This window comes from Marmota marmota, unplaced genomic scaffold (genome assembly GCF_001458135.2).
Source record: "Marmota marmota marmota unplaced genomic scaffold, marMar, whole genome shotgun sequence".
Classification (NCBI taxonomy): domain Eukaryota; kingdom Metazoa; phylum Chordata; class Mammalia; order Rodentia; family Sciuridae; genus Marmota; species Marmota marmota.
This window is the reverse complement of record NW_026000294.1, coordinates 3,573,865-3,587,569: the sequence shown is the minus strand read 5'-3', so window position 1 is coordinate 3,587,569 and position 13,705 is coordinate 3,573,865. Positions and strand designations below refer to the sequence as shown.

At 49.8% G+C, this 13,705-nt stretch overlaps 1 long non-coding RNA gene across 1 annotated transcript; it reads right to left on the bottom strand.

The window, feature by feature from the left end:
* Nucleotides 1-6,800: 6,800 nt before the first annotated feature.
* Nucleotides 6,801-13,354, bottom strand: LOC125614432. The gene is made up of 4 exons (XR_007345020.1): nucleotides 13,006-13,354; nucleotides 10,175-10,577; nucleotides 8,689-8,860; nucleotides 6,801-7,427 (listed from the first exon to the last, which is right to left on the bottom strand). It is a non-coding gene; the product is annotated as an uncharacterized LOC125614432 (long non-coding RNA).
* Between the last annotated feature and the right edge of the window lie 351 nt (nucleotides 13,355-13,705).

Below are 13,705 nucleotides of genomic sequence, written 5' to 3'. Positions count from 1 at the left end.
GTAGTTCCAAGGAACTACCTTGGTGAACTTGGGATACTGGTTTTCTGTCAGGAGGCCTTGGTCCTAGGTCTAGCCATGGCCTTCATGAGCTTTGGGGATTATCTGTTCTGCCCTCTGAGACTTAGTGTGGCCAACTGTACAATGAGGTGATTGGAGTAAACAATCCTGAACAGTTCTTCCAGAGTTCATAGTCCATAATACCATAACATTGCTGAGAGCTAAGGAATTTTTTGGCTACGGAAGATTTCTTGAGTGTTACTTGGATGTATTATCTGGCTTAATTAGCAGCATCAAGAGAAGGAATTATTTATCTATTTATTTACTTATTTATTTATTGCCAGTGGGGGCTAATCCAGGGATGCTCCACCACTGAGCTACATCCCCATCCCTTTTTATTTTTTTTATTTTGAGATAGGGTCTCACTGTAGGGCCTTGATAAATTGATGAGACTGGCCTCAAACTTGTGATCCTCCTGTCTCAGCCTCCTGAGATGCTGGGATTATAGGCATGTGACTCTACCTGCCTATAGGTTTAGGACACAGGCTCTCTCCTTAAAGAATAATGTTATCTTAAAAAATACTATATATTAGGCCAGGCACAGTGGTGCATACCTGTAATCCCAGCTACTCAGAAGACTGAGGCAGAAGGATCCTAACTTCAAGACTGGCCTGGGCAAGGCAGTGAGACTGTGGTGGTACAGTGCTTGTCTAGCATGTATGAGGCCCTTGGTTCCATCCACAGAATGGAAAAAAAGCCAATAGCTGCACAGTAACTATTTACATGGGCTAGAAGTTTCACTGAAGTGGTCTCATTGGGGAATTTTCTCCCAAATCCTGTAAAATGGGTATAATTATTATTGCTATTCTAGAGACAAAGAAACTATCACTAACAGGTGTTGAGTGATTTGCCTAGGTGTGCTGGTTGAGGAAGCGGAAACCACAATTGTACCTACCTCAACCAGACTCCAAAGGCAGCACTGTGAATCATGACTCTAAATGGCTTCTCTGGCTGATGTGGAACCAGTAACTGTCCACATTCACTATGGTGGACTTTCCCACTCAATAGCTTTGTTCAGCTTTACAATAGGCCTGTGCAGCTGCCAAGATGATCCCCACTTTCTAGATATGGACATTGAGGAGCAGCGAGTGAAAAGCCCAGCTGCCCTCTCCCTATGTCTCCTGTGCATTGGGGACTGCTATATTCTCTCCACCCCACCTTGCCCACATGGCTCATACAGAAAGCCAGCAGCACTCCTAAAGTATCTGGGAAGTGCTTTGTCTTGTCACCTACCCCCTAGGCTACAGGTGGCCCAGAGCATTTCATGCTTCACTCTGGACTGAGTGTCCACAGTCTTCCCTTTTCTTCCTACCCCAGGGGTTTATTGAGTACCTACTATATTCCAGGCATTGTGGTGGTGTTTCCGTGAGTTATTCCCTTAAGTTCCAGAGTCACTCTGTGATGTCATTGAGACCTTCATTTTGTGGATGAGAGACCTGAGGCTCAGGAGCTTCTGTGGATCCCCTAAGTTTTCTGGCCTCCTTCTCTCCCAGGCCCTAGGGCAGGAGCTAAAGGGCCCTTGGGGCCTGTTCTTATAGCTCTGTCCCCTTCAGAGGACTCATCCCAGGAAGTGACTGGCCACAGTCAGATCTTCCTTTCAGCTCCTGGAAGTGAGTCCAGGGTGAGCGGTCTCACAGTGACCTCTGTCCCTGTCTCTGTCACCTGTGGCTCCTGTTCCCCACTTGCCTGGAGCTGGGCTCAGGTCTCAGGTGGAGGGCCCTTTGGGACACTGATCTTCAAGTGCTCATGTGCCACCAGGGCCTCATCTCATAGGTACTGTTCTAAGCTCTTGACCCAAATTCCCTGATTTCCTATTCTGTGTAATGCAGTGAAGCAGATGCTGTTATTATCATCATGCCCATTTTCCAGATAAGGAAGCTGAGAGGCAGCCAGGTTCTCTGGATTGCCAGAGGCCACACAGCCAGCAAGTGGTAGAAGCAGGATTCACACACACGAGGGAGCCTGCTGCGCACAGGCCCTGGGCCTAGTCCAGTCACATTTGTGCTAATAGGTAAAGATCCTTAAGTGCCATCCTCAAGGAGCGTGCCCTTGACTGGAGGCAAGAGGAAGTGATTGAGGGGCTTAGCCTAGGAGGGACATAATCTACTTTGCGTGTGACATCAATCCATCTGGCTACAGGGAGCAGGGGGCCTTGGAGGGACAAATGAGAAGCAGGAATGCTGGTGGGAAGACTGGGGCTGCTGCAGTCTCTGGGAGGAAGCCTGGTTCAAGGCAATGACAGTGGCGGTGGACATACAGGGCAGAGATGGAGACCTTGTGGCCATGAAGGCAAGATCCCTGGTGTTCCTCACACTGCCCTAGAGGAAAGGAGCATCCACCCTCAAGAATAGGGACCCTCTGCTAAATGATGTGCCTAGAGAGACATGCTTTTCCAGTCGGCACTAGGCACTTTGTGGACCAGCTCGGGGCTTTGACTGGACAGCCGACTGAGACAGAGGACAGTCGCCTAGGAGGGCATAGGGAAGGGAGGATCCCAATGTAGACCTCCTCCCTCCTGCTCCCCACTACTTCCTGGTGCTCCCACCAAAGTGAGGCACCAGGGATGCGACAATGTCCCCATGTGACAATAGGGGACATGCAACAGACGTAAAGGTGTGGGGAAAGAGAATTCTAGGTTTGACAAGAAACTCTTCCCAGTGGCTATTGCTGGGTATTGGTAGAGTGGATGAAGAGAAGTGAATTTTGGCTTATGCACTGAGGCGTTCTGTGGACGTTCTTACAAAGAATGTGTTTCATTGAAAGAAAAATAGAAACGTTTTGAAAAGGAATAAACCCCTCTCTTTGGTGGGGAGTGTGGATCTCAGTTAAGATTTCAGACAGCACTTTGCAAATTGAGGGGCTGGGATAATGGATGAGTGACATTTCCACCCCCTCTCGTGAAAAAGGCCCAGGCAATGTCCTCAGGCTGACTGTCCCCTCAGCTCAGCACCCTAACTGACCTGAACCCTGGTAGGTGACCAAACTCAGCTTCCCTGGGCTCCTCAATTTACCCTTATCCCATTAGCCTCCTGGAGCCAAGCAGAGTGTGTACAAAAGGGATCTCAAGTTGTAGGCCTTTGCTGAGGCCCTGGGAATCAGTGACAAGTTGAATGGTATAATAAGTTAATTAAAGCTATCCCATATGTATGTGATACTAGGGCAGAGGAAGAGTTTTGACCAGGAAATCACATGGGACACCTTGACCTCTGAGCCCCAGACTCCTTGAAGAAACTTAGGCCAGTTACTCCCTGTGCCTGCCTCAGTTTCCCCATCTATACAATAAGGAGGCTGGAAGACATGGTCTCTTTAGGCCGTGCCAGCACTAACGTTCCAGGAGTCTCTAATTAAAATTGTCCCCTGTGTATTAATCTTCTTGTCAAGTTTTAATTAATGGCTGATGGAGTCAGAGCAGGCACCAGCTGCCACTCCCCTGCTGGGAGGCAGGGGACACCCACAGGATGCTTGACCTGATAATCACCACTAAGTGGCCTTTATCCCCATACCCCACCTCTCCACCTCAGACCTCTCCTCAAAGCTCAATGTTTTTTTCTACTATGCTATACCACCTAGGGTTTGAGGGAGTGTGTGTGTGTGTGTGTGTGTGTGTGTGTGTGTGTCTGTGCGCGTGCGCTTGGTTTGTGGAAAAGGGTATAACCTTCATCTCAACTCAAGCTACTAACTAGTTCTATGATCTTTTTTTTGTAACTTAATCTCCCTGAGCTTTGTTTTCCTCTCCCATCAAATGGGAAGAGCATTTGGCCTCAAGTAAATAAAATAAAATAAAAGGCTTACATAATAAGCTCATTCATTATCCCACAGAAGAAGTCCTCCATAAGGGTGTTTCAATAGTTGGTTTATTCAGAATCCAGGAGGCCAGTTCCCTCCATCGTTCTGTTCTTGACTTCTGTCCTCAAGCCTGTCTCCTCATAGTCATAAGGTGGCTAATCAGCTCCCAGGATGGCACTCTCATTCAATAAGACCCCAAGACAGGAAGAAGTCATGGCTTTGCTTTGGGTCACTTTTTCAGAACAAAGTGACCTTGCCCAGTAAATTCCAGCAGCTTTCTGTTAATGCTTCTCACTGTACAGAATTGTCACATGCCAAACTGAAGCCAACCACGTGGCAAAGAAGTTAAAATTATCGTGGCTGACTGAGATCAGTACTCTCAATCCTGGCTACCCATTAGAATTTCCTGGTGTGCTTTTAAAAAAAATACCAGTGCTCAGACTGCTCTCCTGGACCAATTTAATCTCTGGAAGTAAGGCCCAATTACTACTATTTTAAAAAACCTTTGCAAGTGAGTGAAATATGCAGCCAGGGGGATGAACCACTGGCTGAGACTAACCAAGATCAAGCCCCCATAGTGCAGCCTCCCACATGCAGGTTGCTCAGAAGTGGATGAACAGATTGGGGTCTGAAAGGGAAGAGGAAGTGGTGATGAATGGTTAGCTAGTCAATATCCACACAGCCCCTGCTCCCATGTTATCACCAGAAGTAGGGTTGAAATTTGTGGAAATATGTATCCTCCAGAGGTATTTCTTCCCAGGACTGGCCCTGCCTTTGGACTGGAAGACTCTGGCTACCCCAAGCAGTTATTTCTAAATCTGGCCACATGTCAGATTCTCCTGACGTGCTTGTTAAAAGTAATGATCCCTGGGCTAGGGTGTGGTTCAGTGGTAGAGCACTTGCCTGGCATGCATGAGGCTCAGGGTTCTATCCCCAGAACTCCCAATGAAACAACAAAAATATCAGTCCTTTCTGGGCCTACCAATCATAGAGCCCAAACACACACACACACACACACACACACACACACACTCACACACACACACACACGTTAATTGCTCCAGTAGGTCTTAGGCAGCCTATCCATAGTGATGTTTTGAACTCACTGCTTCACAAATGTCCCTCATAGCCTTGAAATGGGCCTGGAACTCCATCATCAGGTCTGCTTTCCTAAGTCACCATTTCTATTACCAACTCCCCTGCCCCCAATTAACTCGCCACATTCTTGATTTTTAAGGAAAGATAGTTGGAAAGATGCTGTGCCTCTCTTGCCTTTAGTTCTTTTTCTTAAAACGAGGGTAATAATGGTTGCCTCATTTGTAATTGCAAAGGGCCCATGAAAAAGTGGAAAGTAGTTTGTCACCAGAACATGCAAAGGGCTGGTGAGAAAATACCTGTGCCCTGGGAGACTGGAGGTCCATACTCCAGTTTTGTCCCAGGTCACCTGGGGTTTGACCTTTCTGTTCTCCCAACCCCTAAGCCCCTATGATAATTTTACTGACTCATGAAGGGCTTGGTTTGTGGGTGGAGTCTTCTGTTTTGCGGCATTCTTACTAACAAGAAGCCCCTCTTCTGCAGAAATCTCTTGGCACTTTAGCAAGTCGCCTTGCCCTGATGGGTAGGACAGAAGTCATCCGGGTTTCACAAGCAAGGGCACAGGGGAAAGGCTGGACTGGGGAGTTCTTCTCAGGGGAGAAAGGCTGGGGTGGTGGTGGGGTCCAGGATGAGGGCTAGGGAAGCTCTAAATTTATGAGGGATAATTCCAAAGACCCATGTCCCAGGCCTCAGGATTTCTGCTAAGAGTCTGCGGGACCCTTAGCTCCATTCACTGGCATTCCCAATGTCCCTGCTCCAGAGGAAGATTTTTTCCTCCTTGTCTCCATGTGATTTATTGAACACCTACTATGTGCCAAGTTTTTGAGGGGTTCACCAGGTCTATGGATCCCAGCCATAGCCCCCAGGCTCTGCAGCCCCCCTCAAGTCCCTGGATCTCCCATTTTCCCACTTCTCTTTGCTCCACATCTGGCTCTGGGTCAAATGTGGATCTCCTTTCAGCCTGAGAGCGTCCATCTGTAGAGCCAGAGCCGGAGCCAGAGGCAGTCCAACAAGGAGCTCATCCATCAGCTGAGTCCAGGCAGGGGCTGGGAAAGACCACAGGGTGTCAGACCACCCAGGACGCCGAAGGAAGAGAGGAGCTTCTGGATCTCCTGGCCAGGAGGTTTGTTCTGGCCCAAACTTCCAAGGAGTGGGAGGATCCAAGACGGAGCATGAGGAATCCTGAGTCTAGTTCTCAGAGGACCAATAACGCTCTGTGTGACCTCAAACATTCCCTGCCTCTCTCTGGGCCTCAGTTTCCTCATCTGTAGCATGAACAAGTTGAATTCAAATGCCAGAGTCATGGAATCTCAGGGTCAAAAGTACCTTTCGAGGTCATCTAGCTGCAGCCTCCACCCAGGGGTCAGTTGAGCTCTGCTGGCTCACCTCTATTGATGGGAGGCTCCTTCCTTCCACTGGCATTCTGGGATCAGTCATTCCAAGTGGTCTTCCTGTGGCTTCCACCAACAGGTTCAAACTAGCTCTGTCTCCTGTGGCTACACATGGCCTGTGCCCTGTGACAGCCCTTCAGATGGCTCAATCCCAAGTTGACTCTATTCCAAGCCAAATGGTCCCTTCTGCTCAGACTGTTCTCACAGAGCCTGCTCCGTGATCCCTCACTGGTTGAGGCCTGTCACTGGACAAAGTCTCCCAGGTATGGTCTTGGCAAGGACTCAGAGGGCCAGAACATCACCTTGCTCCTTCCAGACACAATAGGTCTTACAGCTTGTCACCTTTTTAAATATTTAATTTCTAGTTGTAGTTGGACACAATACGTTTATTTTTATTTATTTATTTCTATGTGGTGCTGAGGATCAAACCCGGCGCCTCGCACATGCTATGCGAGTTCTCTACCGCTGAGCCACAACCTCAGCCCCAGCTTGTCACCTTTGGGGGGGGGTCTCTTTGGGGGTCTCTTCTAGCTTAATAGCTCCATGGAGAATGGTTTTCTGATTTCTATCTGTTATCCCAGTGCCTGGTTTAGGTATGTGTTCAGACCTGTATTTGGAACGTAAGCAACTCCTGGTTCAATCCCTGGTACAACAACAACAATAACAACAAAAAGACACCTATGCGAGCTGGAGGCCTCTGGGTGCATGTGTGAGCACATGTGTACGTGTGCATATGCTTGTCCCCAGAGGCAGCCTGAACTGCACGTGTGTACTGGGCCATGGAAGGCCCAAGACTACCCAGATACATCCAGGCATCTCCAATACCTGCATTCCTGCTCTATTTGTCACACAGTGAGGACCTGGAATAGGGGCCTGGTGACACTGGTGTTCATCAGTTCCCAAGTCCTGAAGAGGCTGGTATCTATATATGCAGCCTGGGGACCCAGAGTGTCCCTTGCAATTCTATGTGCAACTTGCCCATGTTGTTTATGTCTTGAAGAGGTGGCTGTGTCCCATCTGTTGGCAGGGGTGACGTGGAGATGTATCTGAAGCTGTAGGAAATGACTGTGCCCCGTCAGTCGGCAGGCGTGTTCCTGGCTGGGAAGAGGAGGTAGGATGGAGGTGGAGCCCTGTCACTTGATAGGGGTATTCCCAGCTGTCTGCATTGTGGGGGCGGGAAGCTGCCCTGGCAGGCAACTGGGGGATCCTGCCCATGCCTGCTCTGACGTGGCTCATCGATGTGTGTCTGTGTGTGTGTGTGTGTCCTTGTGCCACTCAGCTGTCATCAGCCCCAATCACCACAAGGGAAGTCAGCCTTGCCAGAACTCAAGGTCATAAGAAGGACACTTCAATTATTCCAATGTCATCTGTCTGGGTCCCAGTGGAGAGGACAGACACAGGCTTCAGGGCTGGCTGTAGAGAGAGCGTGCCAGAGAAGAACAGGGCAGATGAAGGGAAGAAGAGGGAGGGCCAGAAAGGGAACCCATTGGCCATCTTGAGCAGAGGGAGCCAACAGAGGCTGTCCAGACACACAGTCACAGATGGGGCATTCTCAGAGCCAAGTGACACAGTTGCTGGACTGGCAGGTGCAAGTGTGAGTTTAGGAGTCAGATAGTCCTGGTTCTGGCCTGGTTCTGCTGCTTCCTGGCAACTTGGCCCTTTTCTCATCTGTAAAATGGGCTGGCTGGGCAAAGGTGTGGCTGAGGTATACGCCAGGAAATACAAGGCCCCTTCCTGCCTGTCCCTCCCTCTGCGGCTATCTGAGAGAGGCAGATGGGGCTGGCCATTGCCTTTTGGGGACCTCTACCACGCTTGTCTGCATTCTAGTCCAGAGTTTTGATTCTCTTGGCTCGGTCCCCTTGACTGGGAAGCCTAGTTGACATAAAATGAAGGAAGGGACCAGAGTCTCTGTGAGTGACTCCTTGGTCGTTTGGCTCACACTTGGGGATTACTGTCATTCCCCACGTGTAGGATCTTTCTAGAAACCCAGCCAAAAATGGCTCTTTCTTCTTCCATCCCTTCCCCAGAGGGGAGAATGAGTGTTGGAACCAATGAGGAAAATGAGGCTGTGTTCAGTGACTTCTCTTCAGGTCACACAGCTGTGGGACAGACACAGGTTTCGAATCTACCAGACCACACCCATTGTCCCTTTCATCTTCTATATCATCACGCTACTTCCCCCATCCCACCCCCAGCATCCGAGGCCCTGGCCGCGACACACTGACTACTCAGGATTTCCAAAACACTCCCGGTGTTTTCCTGCTTCTGTGTTTTTTCCTCACTCCAATTCTTTGGCCTGGAATGTTCGTTCACCTAGTGCTGCCCTGACCGCCCCCCCCCCACTTCCACCCCTTCTCACCTCCTGGGCCTGTGCAAATCCTCCTTATTCTTCAGAGCTGCAACGCCTCTTGGGATTCCTGGAATCTGGGGGACTTTCTGGGCTCCCAGAGAGCTTTGCTCCTCTCTTCTGTCACTAGACGCCGTGCCCACAGAACAAGATGAATCTTGAAGATCACTGAGTCAAACTGTCTCTGTGTTCGGAGGAGAAACCCAGGAGAGCCAGGGAAAAGATGGGGCTCAAGTACACACTTGCTCTTCTCCCCAACCCTCTGACCACTGTCTCACTCTCTTACCTGTTGAAGGTCCTCAAGCCTCTAGGACCCCTCCCTCCTCTGCCTCCCTTCCCCCACCTCCCCTTCTCTCACCTCCTCAGCTCTCCTTTCCTTTTCCTACCCCTTCCTTTCTTCTTTCTCTCCTTATTGGAAGTTTATCTATGATTAAGGCCTTAAGGAAAGTATTTCAGGGGGCGGGGGTATTAGGGATGGAACCCAGGGTTTCTGTACATCTGAGCTACATCTCCAGTTCTTTTTATTATTTATTTATTTATTTTTATTTTGGGATGGGGCCTCTCTAAATTGCTGAGGCTGGCCTCAAACTTGTGATCCTCCTGCCTAGGCCTCCTGAGTTGCTAATGAGATTTTGAAGCACAGGGACCGACATTTGGGCTCCAGCCAAGATAAATTAGAACAGAGTTTCTGGGCCTAGGGCCCAGGCAATGGCATTTTTATAAGCTCTCCAGGTGATTCCAATGTGAAGCCAGGATTGAGAATCTCCTCTTTGGGGAAACTTTATAAGGATAGACCCTGAAGATATGTTCAAGTCACCTAGGATAGCTTTTGCCTTAAATGTCTGCCCCCTATCAAGCTCTGGGGCTTGCTGATCATTTTGGCAAGTCTGGCTGCTGAGTGTATGGGGTACCTCCCAGCCCTGAGAGGCCAGCTGTGCCTCCCTCTTCCCTCCCTTCCTTCCTCCTGCCCATCTTTGAAGGAGGAGGGGTGCTGATGCAGAAGAGGCGAGGGGGCTGAGAGCACAGCTGGGATTCCAATCACCTCCAACCACAAAAATCCATATTAAGCCATCTCTTCCCCCTCCCCCCAGGCTAGGCTGTACAGAAGCACCCCACTTCCCGAAAGCAGCCCTGAGGCCCCAAGTTGATACAGGGAAAGGGGCTCTGCATGTGGATATTAAGGAGAAGGGGAGGGAACCCTCAACTGTCCCTTGTTTGGGGGATGTGTGGGAAGCTCTCTGTGTCCCTTGAATCTGATCAGCGCCTAAGTCCCCACAGCCTCCCTGGCCAAGAAAAGGAAGGCATAGGGGGCCATGGGGGAAGGTGGGTTTCTTCACCATGGGACAAATGTCACCCTTCCATCTAAAACAGCAACTTCCCGGGAGCAGATCCAGCTGAACTGGTTCCCCTTCCTCTTGCCAAGATGGAACTGGGTATCGATCATGGAGTGCAGGCTTTCTCTTCCAGGAGCATCCCTCCACCAGCCTCCTTTCCTTACCTTGGCTAAGCAAATCCAGATGACCAACTAAAAAATTCCATTTGATGCTGCTGGGTTACCAAGTGTGGAGAGCAAGGAAGGCCTGAGAAGTAGGGTCACACTTTGATAGGACTCTTGGCCCAGGAAGATTTTGCAAAGCCAAGGGCTGCTGGGATTGGAGACTGGAGAAACCACAGTTCATCCAGGGTCTGCTCAGAGCCTGCAAGGAAATGCACAGGCCAGGCCTGATCTGGGCTTCAGGAAGATTCCTGGGGCCTCAATGAGCAAGCTGTTGCCAGAGGGACGGAGCAGGGGCAGAAACAGAAGGTGACAGGCAGATTCACATCTTTATCCTGAAAGCCGCTGGGAGGTACGGATGTGTAGGTGCCCCTTGGCTTACAATGGCCAGGTCCCAGTAAACGCACTGTAAGTGGAAAAGAATCCTAAGTCAAATATGCAATCACTGTGCCTCCAGAACATTGTAGCTTAGCAACACAGCATACTGTAGAATATCAGTTGTTTCCTCTTGTGATCATGTGACTGAGCAGAGGCTTCTGCTCACTGGCCCTGCCCAGCATCATGAAGGGTATTGTATTGCATCCCACCATCCCAGAAAAAGATCACAATTTGAAGTGCAGTTTCTACCAAATATGTATCAGGTTTGCACCATCATAAAGCCAAAAAAGCATTAGTTGAATCATCATAAGTTGGGAACTATCTGAACTTGAAGGACAGTAGGTAAGTGAGATGACAAATTGGAGATATATGTCTGGGTGTGGTGGTGCTCATCTGTAATCTCAGTGACCTGGGAGGCTGATGTAGGTGGATTGCAAGTTAAACCCAGCCTCAGCAACTTAGTGAGACCTGGTCTCTAAATATAAAAAATAAAAAGGGTCAGGGATGTGGTTCAATCCCTGGTCCCGTATTTTTATATATATATATANACCACTGAACCACATCCCCAACCCTTATTTATTTTTTTATTTTTAAATTTTGAGACACAGTCTCACTAAGTTGATGAAGTTGCCCTTGAACTTTAGATCCTCTTGCCTCAGCCTCCTGAGCCACTGCACCTGGCTTAATGAAGCAGTTTGAATGTCAAGGTGAGGAAGACTGGGCAATCTTTTGGATATTTATGGCACAGTTTCACTTGCTCTCTTAACACGTTCTAATGGCTCCTAGCATTCTTAGGATGCAGGCTAAATTCCCTCCATTTGCCAGTAAGGCCTAGGTGCTCAGGTGCCCAGCGATTTCTGCAGGCTCATCTCCTACCAGGTAAGACCCTATCCCCCAATTTATAGCTTCGCCTCTCTATATCCACAGCGTCATGTGATCAAGTTTCTCAATTGCTCAACGTTCTCTTACCTTTGTACATACTCTTAGCTCTGTGAGAGGACTTCAATGAACCACATACAGGATTTGATTAGTTGCTTCCCTCCTTCCTTCTTTCCTTCCTTTCCTCTTTCCTTTTTTGGTAATGAGAATTGAACTCAGGGATACTCTACCACTAAGCTACATCCCCAGTCCTTTGTATTTTGTATTTTAAGACAAGAGTCTCATTAAGTTGCTGAGTCTGGTCTCAAACTTGCAATCCTCCTGCCTCAGCCTCCTGAGTCACTGAGATTACATACATGATCCATTGTGCCTGGCCTGATACTCCTCTTCTGGGTTCCCTCAGCCCCTGGGATTACACTCATCTCAACTTCTTGTCAACTGATCAGTGATTTTCTGGTTACTTATTAGATGAGACTATAAACTGAAGTGGGTGCAGGGATTGTGACTTGCTCACTGCTGTCCCCCATCCCCTCAGGCAGTACCTGGTACCACCTGTTCATATATGTTGAAGGGACAAAGTGAGGTGAGGAATATCAAAAATGATGTACAGCTGATGGGGGGTGACATTATTCCTAGAATTCAAGGTTGAATTGTGTTTTAGGAGTGGGGCTGTGGGGGAGGGGAAAGAAGAGCTTTGCTTTAGAACCAGTTGAGCTGGAGGTGTCTGAGGGTCACCCTGGAGGACACATGCAGGAGGCTGTCAACTCTGTGGGCCAGGAGCTCAAAAGGAGCAGTTTGGACTGGAATGGTCTGCCCAGAGGTGAGAGCTAAAACTGTGGGAATGAATTTGAAACTTGATGTTTTTGATTCCTAAGTCAACAGCCAGCCAAGAACCAGTCTATTTTGAAACACTGGTGGCCAAGGACGTGACAGGAAGAGATGGAGGGAGGCAGTGGGAGGTGGCGCCCACCCCTGTGGGGTTCAGGGGGATCCCTGCCCCAGCTGTCACACACCTCTGCGGGGAGAGAGGGCCTGGCTGGGGAGTTGGCTTGGGAAGGAAGGCTGGACAGAACAGAGGTCCTGCTGGCCTCTCTCTGTAGTCCCCACCCCTCCAGGTGCCACCAGTTCTCCCTGGGTCCTTCCCCTGGCTGGAGCCATGGAACCTGGTTGGCGGTGTGTTCCCCCATCTCCACGGGCTCATGACACCCCTTTCCCTCCTGCCTCTTCCCTGCCCTAGGCCAGCCTCGGTAACTCGATGCGCCTTCTCTGTCCTCAGCCGTGCCAGGAACCATGCCAAGTGCTGTGCTTCCTGGCCTGGGGTGACTCAGGCTTCCCTCCCCAGATCCCCCACCCTCAGCCCCATAGGCTGAGCATCAGAGGAACTGAGAGCAGTGCAGACCCACGAGCCGGAGGGCCATGGAGGCAGGCCCAGGCCCCGGCTCCTGATGCCAGCCAGGTGGCATTCCAGTGAGGGGTACAAGGAACAGGGTCAGAGCTAGAGGTACTGCTGACAAACTGTCAGGACTGGGGACTGCTCGGAGGCCTGGCAGGCTAGCCTGAGCATAATATGACCATACCTTAGAAACCAAGGAGTCCATAAATGCATATTATGTTGCAAGGTCAAGCTCATTTTGCAGCAGGGCAAGTCTTCTCCTGTCCAGACTCCGAGTTCTCCACTACAGATGAAGAAGACATTTGAGATCCATGGGCCTAACATCAAGTCCTGGTGCCACCTCTTCCTCGCTGGACAACTTGGAGCAAGGAAGTCACTTTGCTTGTGGAAACCTCAGTTTGCTCATCTGTACAATGGGGACAAGAATAATCCCTTCCTCCCAGGGTTGTTGGGAAGATGAGATAAAGAAGCATATGGGGAGTGCTTTGTGAACAGTCAGGGGCTGTCATAGGAGGGGTGTTATATTTATCTACATAGCTTGGATGGAGAAGAAACAGGTGGCTTTTTGCTTCTCTGTCATCTGGGGGCACATTCCCCAGTTCTTTCCACTTGATACAGTGGGATTCCTTGAGGCCTTGGCCCATGGAGGGTCAGGACTCAGAACGCTGGGTTCATGTGTGGCTGGAGGATCTTCTGCAAGCAGCTGGACTCTTTGGAGCCCCAGAGAGGTGTACAAGGAGGGGCAGAGAAAGGGCGATTTTTCTCCTCCACTTCCCCTCCCAACTGCTCTCCCTCCTTGTGGCTGACATGATCAAAGCAGAGGTTCACACAGAGGTGAGGCCCAACAGCCCAGCAATGCCCTTCCCAGATGTGGCGTGGGGAGG